We start from the raw sequence: 7,174 nt of genomic DNA, 5'->3' as shown, positions 1-7,174 counted from the left end.
GGGCCGCGGTGCTGGTCTACTGGGCTAGGGAGGGAGGAGGGCGCGCACGTGGGCCGCTGGGCTAGCGCCGAGGAGAGAACGGGCCGCGGGGAGAGGGAGAGGGAAAGCTGGGCCCGCATGAAAGGGGTTGGGTCGGACTGGTTTGGGGTTGTTGGGCTGGGTTGGGTTTGGTTTCTTCTTTTCCTATTTCATTCCAGTTTTCTTTTCCAAACACACTCAAACTAATTGAATTCAAACACAAGTTTGAATTCAAACCCTATGCACTCAACCAAAATAAAACCATGCACCAGCATGAATGCACAAACATATTTATCCTAAAAAAATTTTAATTACTTATGAAACAAAAATTAGATTAAATGCAAGACTAAGCATATAAAACCTTAGAAAATTAAGTAAACCAATTAAATTTATTATTAAATGCTGAAATTTAAATTAGGGTGTTACACCTCCTCTATAAACCCATCCAAAAAGGCACTCTTAACATCCATCTGGTATAACTTAAAGCCCTTCGAAGCTGCAAAAGCTAAGAAGATCCGGATGGCCTCTAAATGAGCTACAGGAGCAAAGGTCTCCTCATAATCTATCCCCTCCTGCTGGCTGTAACCCTGAGCTACTAACCTAGCCTTGTTTCTCACAACCAACCCATCCTCACCCTATTTGTTCTTGAAAACCCATTTGGTACCTATAGGGTGGCAATCTGGTGGAGGCTTTACAAGAACCCAGACTTGGTTTCGCTCAAAGTTTTCTAGCTCCTCATGCATGGCATTGACCCAGTTAGAATCAGATACAGCATGTCCAACATCTTTGGGCTCAAAGGTGGCTACAAACGCAGAGTGAGCATAGAAAGCGATAGAGGTAACCTTCGACCGCGTCTGAACTACTCGGTGATGGTCCCCGAGTATCCTCTCTAGAGGATGATCCCGCAGGGCTCGGTGGTGTACTCGCTGAGGTGAAGTCACCTCACCACCGCCCTCAACATGGGTCCTGGAGGAAGAACTGTGACACCGTAGGTGTTCGCTCAGTAGTTGTGTATTTATTTTATGCATCATGTGCTTAATTTGCTTGAAAATGATCTTTTTCTAATTATAAAAGGTTATATGTTTAATTATGATTTTATACAAGGTCTTTTCTATAACTTAATTTGAATAGGAAGAGCAAATATTACTTTTGTGGAGGGTTTATTTGCAAAATTTAGTGTAATCATTTCTTTGCAGAAAATCTTACTTTTTAGTCTACATTTGAGTTGAATTTGCAAGGGAAAAGACAAAAGTCCTTTGAATTCAAAATACCTCTTATGTTTTCAAAAACAACTCTTTAACGTTTGGTCAAATCAATTTTTGCACAACATCAAAGTTGTAGATCTTGAAAAGTTGAACAACTTTTATGTTGGGCACTTTTTCATTTGATCCCTAGATTAAAAGTAATTGCTGGTTTACAGTAAGATCCCTGAAATTTCTGAAATTGCAAACAGATCCACTCTCTCCTTCCTCCAGCCTGCTCCCCTGCTTCCTCTGCAGCCGCCGCCGTGGAGCCGGCCAGAGGCCACCTCCTGCTTGCGCTGGCCTCCCACGCATCGCGCCCGACCTCCTCCACTGCCCTCTACCCTCGCGCTGGAGCTTCCCCTGTCTTGCCACGCACCCAGAACCGCCCGCCGGCCGCCACCTCGCCACCGTCGTGGCTGGCTCGCTGCAGCACCCCAAGACCCCAACTCGCGCGCGCATGAGCACAACAAGTACCCCAGCAAGCCGTTCCCTTCGCTCTTTCGCGATCTCCTAGCCCCCAGACCCCAGAACGCCGCCGCCGTCCACCCGCAACCCCGGCGAGCTCAACGCCGCCGCGGAACCGCCACTACAGCCCTCCTCCGCCCGCGCTGACCCCCTAGCAAGCTCCACCGTGGGCCCGCGCAGCTCCCCGACCCCTCCTCCTTGCCCAATCTCCACCGGAGCCACCCCGCCACCGTAGCCCGAGCTCCGCCGCCGCTGTTCGCCGTCAACGCCCTAGCTCCGGCTGCTTCCTCCTTGACCCAAACCCACCAGAAGGTAGTACGTGAAGCCCTGAACCTCCCGAGCCCCTTCACCCTTGCCGCCGGCGACCAGGATCACCGGATTTGGCCAGTCAACCCCCGCTCCTCCTCTCTGACCACGGCCAGGGGCCTCGTTTGAAAAGAAACAAAAGTTCCAGGGTGTTTTGTGCTAAATCTAGGGGCTATTCTGTAAAGCTTCTTTAAGTTTTCTTTATTTCTTGCTGTGAAATTTGAAAATGTCTAGAAATTCGTAGAAAATTCAGAAAAATGTGAATCCAAATGTTTTGGAATCCTTGTTAAAAGGTCTACAAAGTTTGTTACATGCATAGTTTCAGTTCTGGTCTGTATTTTAATCCAAGAAATAGAATAGAAATAATAGGATTTATTTGTTCCATGAGTTATACTCATTACCTGTATGTGATTTTTGCCAGCTTGTTTGATTCAGTGTTGTTAGCCTCTGGTAAAAAGTTGAAACCTTTTTGACATCATTAGCTAGGTCAAAATTTCTAGATTCTTTTATATACTAGTGTTCCTAATTTATTTGTACTGGTTGAAATACTAAAGTTCTGTGTGTGAAACTTTTTCCATGATCACAAGTTGCTAAATCAGTACTGTTGCCCAAGGTTGGGAAATTTTTGATCTGTTTAAGTATTTATTTGATTTAATGCTTGTTAAGTGAGCTTTAATAATGATAATTAGTTTCCTTATATATAAAATCCTGAAAATTTTTGTGGAGCCTTTTTTAGTCATATGTTATTGTCCGTAAAAATTGAAGACCAGTACATGACTAGAACAGAAGATAAAAATGAATCTTGTTAGATTGCTGTCAGTTTTGTTTATTTTCTCAGAATTAATTCTGAGCAGAATAAATCCTGAAAATTTTACAGTAGCTAATCTAGCTATGTGTAGAACTTCTGTTAAATTTCTAACTTCTATTTTGCTTTGGTTTAATCGGAAGAATTCAATCATTTTCTAGGAGTTGTCTGAATACATGAATTGTTCTGGATAATTGGCTACAAGTTTTGGCATGAAATTTGCAGCATAGCTTTCTCTGTTTACCTTTTGTTTTATGAATTTTTTTCTGAATTTACTACTGAATGTGTGCTGAGTGGTTGATTTATTAGCAAACCATGATTTACTTGCTATAGGAAACCACTACAATTTGTTTATGAAGTTAGTAAGCTTCTTTTGTGCTGTTGATCATGATGCCTTGTGTAGTTAGAAATGTTAATTAACTACTCTATAAATGATTGCCCATGTGATACGAATGTTTGCTTTTTGGTAGACTACAACTTTATCGTGATATGAGTGTGTTTATCATTTCATCTTTTGCATCTCATATAGATACGACTATTCTAGCGGACGGGACGTACGAGCTGATCCCGGAGTCTGACGGAGTTGATCCAGAAGCCCAGGTGAACGCTGCTGAACTAACTGAAGCCCCGGACCAAAGTTCGAAAGAGCCCAAGGCTGTGTTAGCTAGCAACTACCAAGAAGGCAAGCCCCGGACATGACCCATTGTTTCAAATTATGCAACTTATTGTTATTATTACTTGTGCATTTACAGTTCTTAGGATTTGAATTGAAACTATAGATAATCCTAGGAACCTATGCACTGAACACTAGACTTGAGTCCGAGTATTTGCTATGCTTATAGGACCGGTGAAAGTCGAGTGATTGCCTATCACTCGCGAGCTCTATAGGAGTTGCTTGTTTACTTTCTGCTATCAATATAAGGACGACGGACGGGGTCATGCATGATATCATGACCTTGTTTGAGAGCCCATCTGTGTTGATGAAATTTGCTAAGGTCGCAGTGTGTGGTAGCGGTGGTTAAGTTTTTGAACGTACTAGCCACATGCCGTAAATATGGTACGCGGTAAGCCTAGTAGCCGATCGGATCGGGAAGTGGATATACCTTTCACTCTCTCTTAGAAATAGGTTTTATTTATGTTTATGTTGCGCAACACCGTGGCTGCAGGGAGGAAGTTGGTGCCCTGTAGTCGGGGAGAGTGACCCTATCCACAAGCCGGAATGAAAGGTAAATGGTTGTTTGGGGATGACCCGATGGTGTTCCAAACATGTGTGTTAGGTCTGCTTGGCCAGGTTAACAAATTCGTTTCGTATCGTTCGCTTCTCACGGTTTGGGACTGCTTGATCCCTTTGCCACATAGAGTAATAAGAGCAACATTATTATGACCAATCTTGAAGTTTGCTTAAAGTTCTACTGTGGCAGAACCACCTCTAGTAGGAGATACTTGCAAATATACGAAATCCCCTACCTCGAATTGTAAAGGATCTCTTCTTTTGTCTACATAACTTTTCTGTCTTGATTGGGCTGCTTTAAGATTAGTCTAGATAACTTTGACTTTCTCCTCTGCCTTAGAGACTAAATCTGGCCCAAAAATTTTGCGTTCTCTAGCTTGTGACCAACTCAAAGGAGTTCGACACCTTCGACCATACAATGCTTCAAATGGTGCCATTTGCAAGCTGGATTGATAACTGTTATTGTAAGAGAATTCAGCTAGTGCTAGGCATTTGTCCCAGTTCTTGCCATATTGAATAGCACATGCTCTCAACATGTCTTCAAGGATTTGATTGATTCGTTCAGTTTGCCCATCTGTTTGTGGATGATAAGCTGAGCTACGAATCAATTTGGTTCCAAGGGATTCTTGCAATTGCTCCCAGAAACGTGCAATAAACTGAGCCCCACGATCAGAAATGATCGTCTTTGGAACTCCATGCAAACGGACTATCTGATCGAGATAAATCTCTGCATACCTCTTAGCAGAATAAGTTGTATGCACTGGAATAAAATGAGCGGTCTTGGTGAGTCTATCAACGATTACCCAAATAGAATCATGCTTCTGCGAAGTGTTGGGTAAACCGACAATAAAATCCATACTGATGTCCTCCCATTTCCAGAATGGAATGGGCAAAGGTTGGAGAGTACTAGCTACTTTCAAGTGACTAGCCTTAACTCTTTGACAGATATCACACTCAGAAACATATCTGGCAATCTCTCTTTTCATTCGAGTCCACCAGAAATCTTGTTTAAGATCTTGGTACATCTTTGTACTACCCGGATGAATCGAAAACTTTGATAGATGGGCTTCGTCAAGAATTTGTTTTCTAAGTTAATGATCCTTGGGTACAACGAGTCTAGATTCAAACCATAAAACTCCTCTATGATCCACTCGGAAACATTTGTACTTTGCTTCACCTTGGGATAACTTTTCCTTGATAACCTTGATACCCTCATCATGTAATTGTGCCATGATGATGCTATCATGAAGTGTAGGCTCAATAGATATATGGTTCAAACTTCCTTGAGGTACCATTTCTAGGTTTAACTTCATCATTTCCTGGCATAGAGTCTCATTGAATGGCTCTACAGATAGACAATGGCATTGTGACTTGCGGCTGAGTGCATCCGCAACCACATTAGCCTTTCCTGGATGATAGTGCACTTCTAGATCATAATCCTTTATCAACTCTAGCCAGCGCCTCTGTCTCATGTTGAGATCAGCTTGGGTGAAGATATATTTGAGACTTTTATGGTCAGTGTAAATATTACAATGAGTTCCCATAAGATGATGTCTCCAAAGCTTGAGAGCGTGAATAATAGCTGCTAACTCCAGATCATGTGTTGGATAATTCTTCTCATGATTCCGGAGAGCTCTTGATGCATAAGCAATAACCCGGTTGTCTTGCATAAGCACACAACCAAGTCCTGTACCAGAAGCATCACAATAGACATCAAAAGGTTTGGTACTGTCCGGTGTAGCCAACACTGGAGCAGTAGTGAGTCGAGCTTTGAGAGTTTGAAAGGCTTCTTCACATTTATCATTCCAAACAAACTTCACTCCCTTCTTTAATAACTCCGTCATAGGTTTGGCTATTCTGGAGAAATTAGGGATGAATCGACGATAGTATCCAGCTAAACCAAGAAAACTGCGAATTTGATGAACTGAAGTTGGAGATTCCCAATCCATCACTTCTTGTACTTTAGTTGGATCAACGGATATACCATCACTGGAGATAGTATGGCCTAAGAATTTCACACTATCCAGCCAAAATTCACACTTGGAGAATTTGGCATAAAGATGATGATCTCGTAATCGTTGAAGAACGATACGCAAATGTTGCTCGTGCTCTTCTTCATTTTTGGAGTAGATCAAAATATCGTCAATGAATACCACGATGAATTTATCCAGCTCCGGCATGAAGACTGAATTCATCAGGTACATAAAATATGCCGGGGCGTTGGTAAGACCAAAAGACATAACCAGATATTCATAGAGTCCATATCTGGTCGAGAAAGCAGTCTTTGGAATATCACATGGATTGATCTTTATTTGGTGGTAGCCAGAACGAAGATCGATTTTAGAGAAAACCTTGGCTCCAGCTAACTGATCAAACAGTATATCAATGCGGGGAAGAGGATACTTGTTTTTAATAGTGACCGCATTGAGTGGTCGATAATCAACACATATCCTCAAGCTATTGTCTTTCTTCTTCACAAACAGGGCTGGACATCCCTAGGGTGAAGAACTTGGACGTATAAAGACCTTGTCAAGAAGGTCTTGGAGTTGGAAGAAAAGGGCTGCTTTGCAATTTCCAAAAATTCCAGGGACCAGAATGTAAAACAAGGATAACTTTTAAACTAAAGCTCAAATGAAAAAGTGCCCAACATGAAAGTTGTTCAAATTTTCAAGATCTACAACTTTGATGTTGTGCAAAAATTTATTTGATCAAAGGATAGAGAGCTAATTTTGAAAACAAAGAAAGGAATTTGAATTCAAAGGAACTTGACTTTTTCAATGAAATTTCATTTCAAACTTGGGCTGATTTGAAAAGTTTCCTGCCATGTAATGATTACACCATATTTTGCAAAAACACCCTCCCCAAAAGCTATAATTGCACACCCAACTCAAATAAACTATAGAAAGGACCTTGCATAAAATCAATATTACACATATAACCTTTTATAATTACAAAAAGATCCTTTTTCAAGCAAAACAAGCACATGATGTATAAAAGGTATGCAACACTAATGTGCAGACACCTAGGGTGTCACATCTACCATGGTTGAATAGGATTAGTTGCTTACATAGAATTGTTAAACAACTAGAATACTGAAAGCTAAAA

Source organism: Panicum virgatum, chromosome 6N (assembly GCF_016808335.1).
Source record: "Panicum virgatum strain AP13 chromosome 6N, P.virgatum_v5, whole genome shotgun sequence".
Taxonomy (NCBI): domain Eukaryota; kingdom Viridiplantae; phylum Streptophyta; class Magnoliopsida; order Poales; family Poaceae; genus Panicum; species Panicum virgatum.
Note: the sequence above shows the minus strand (reverse complement) of the source record.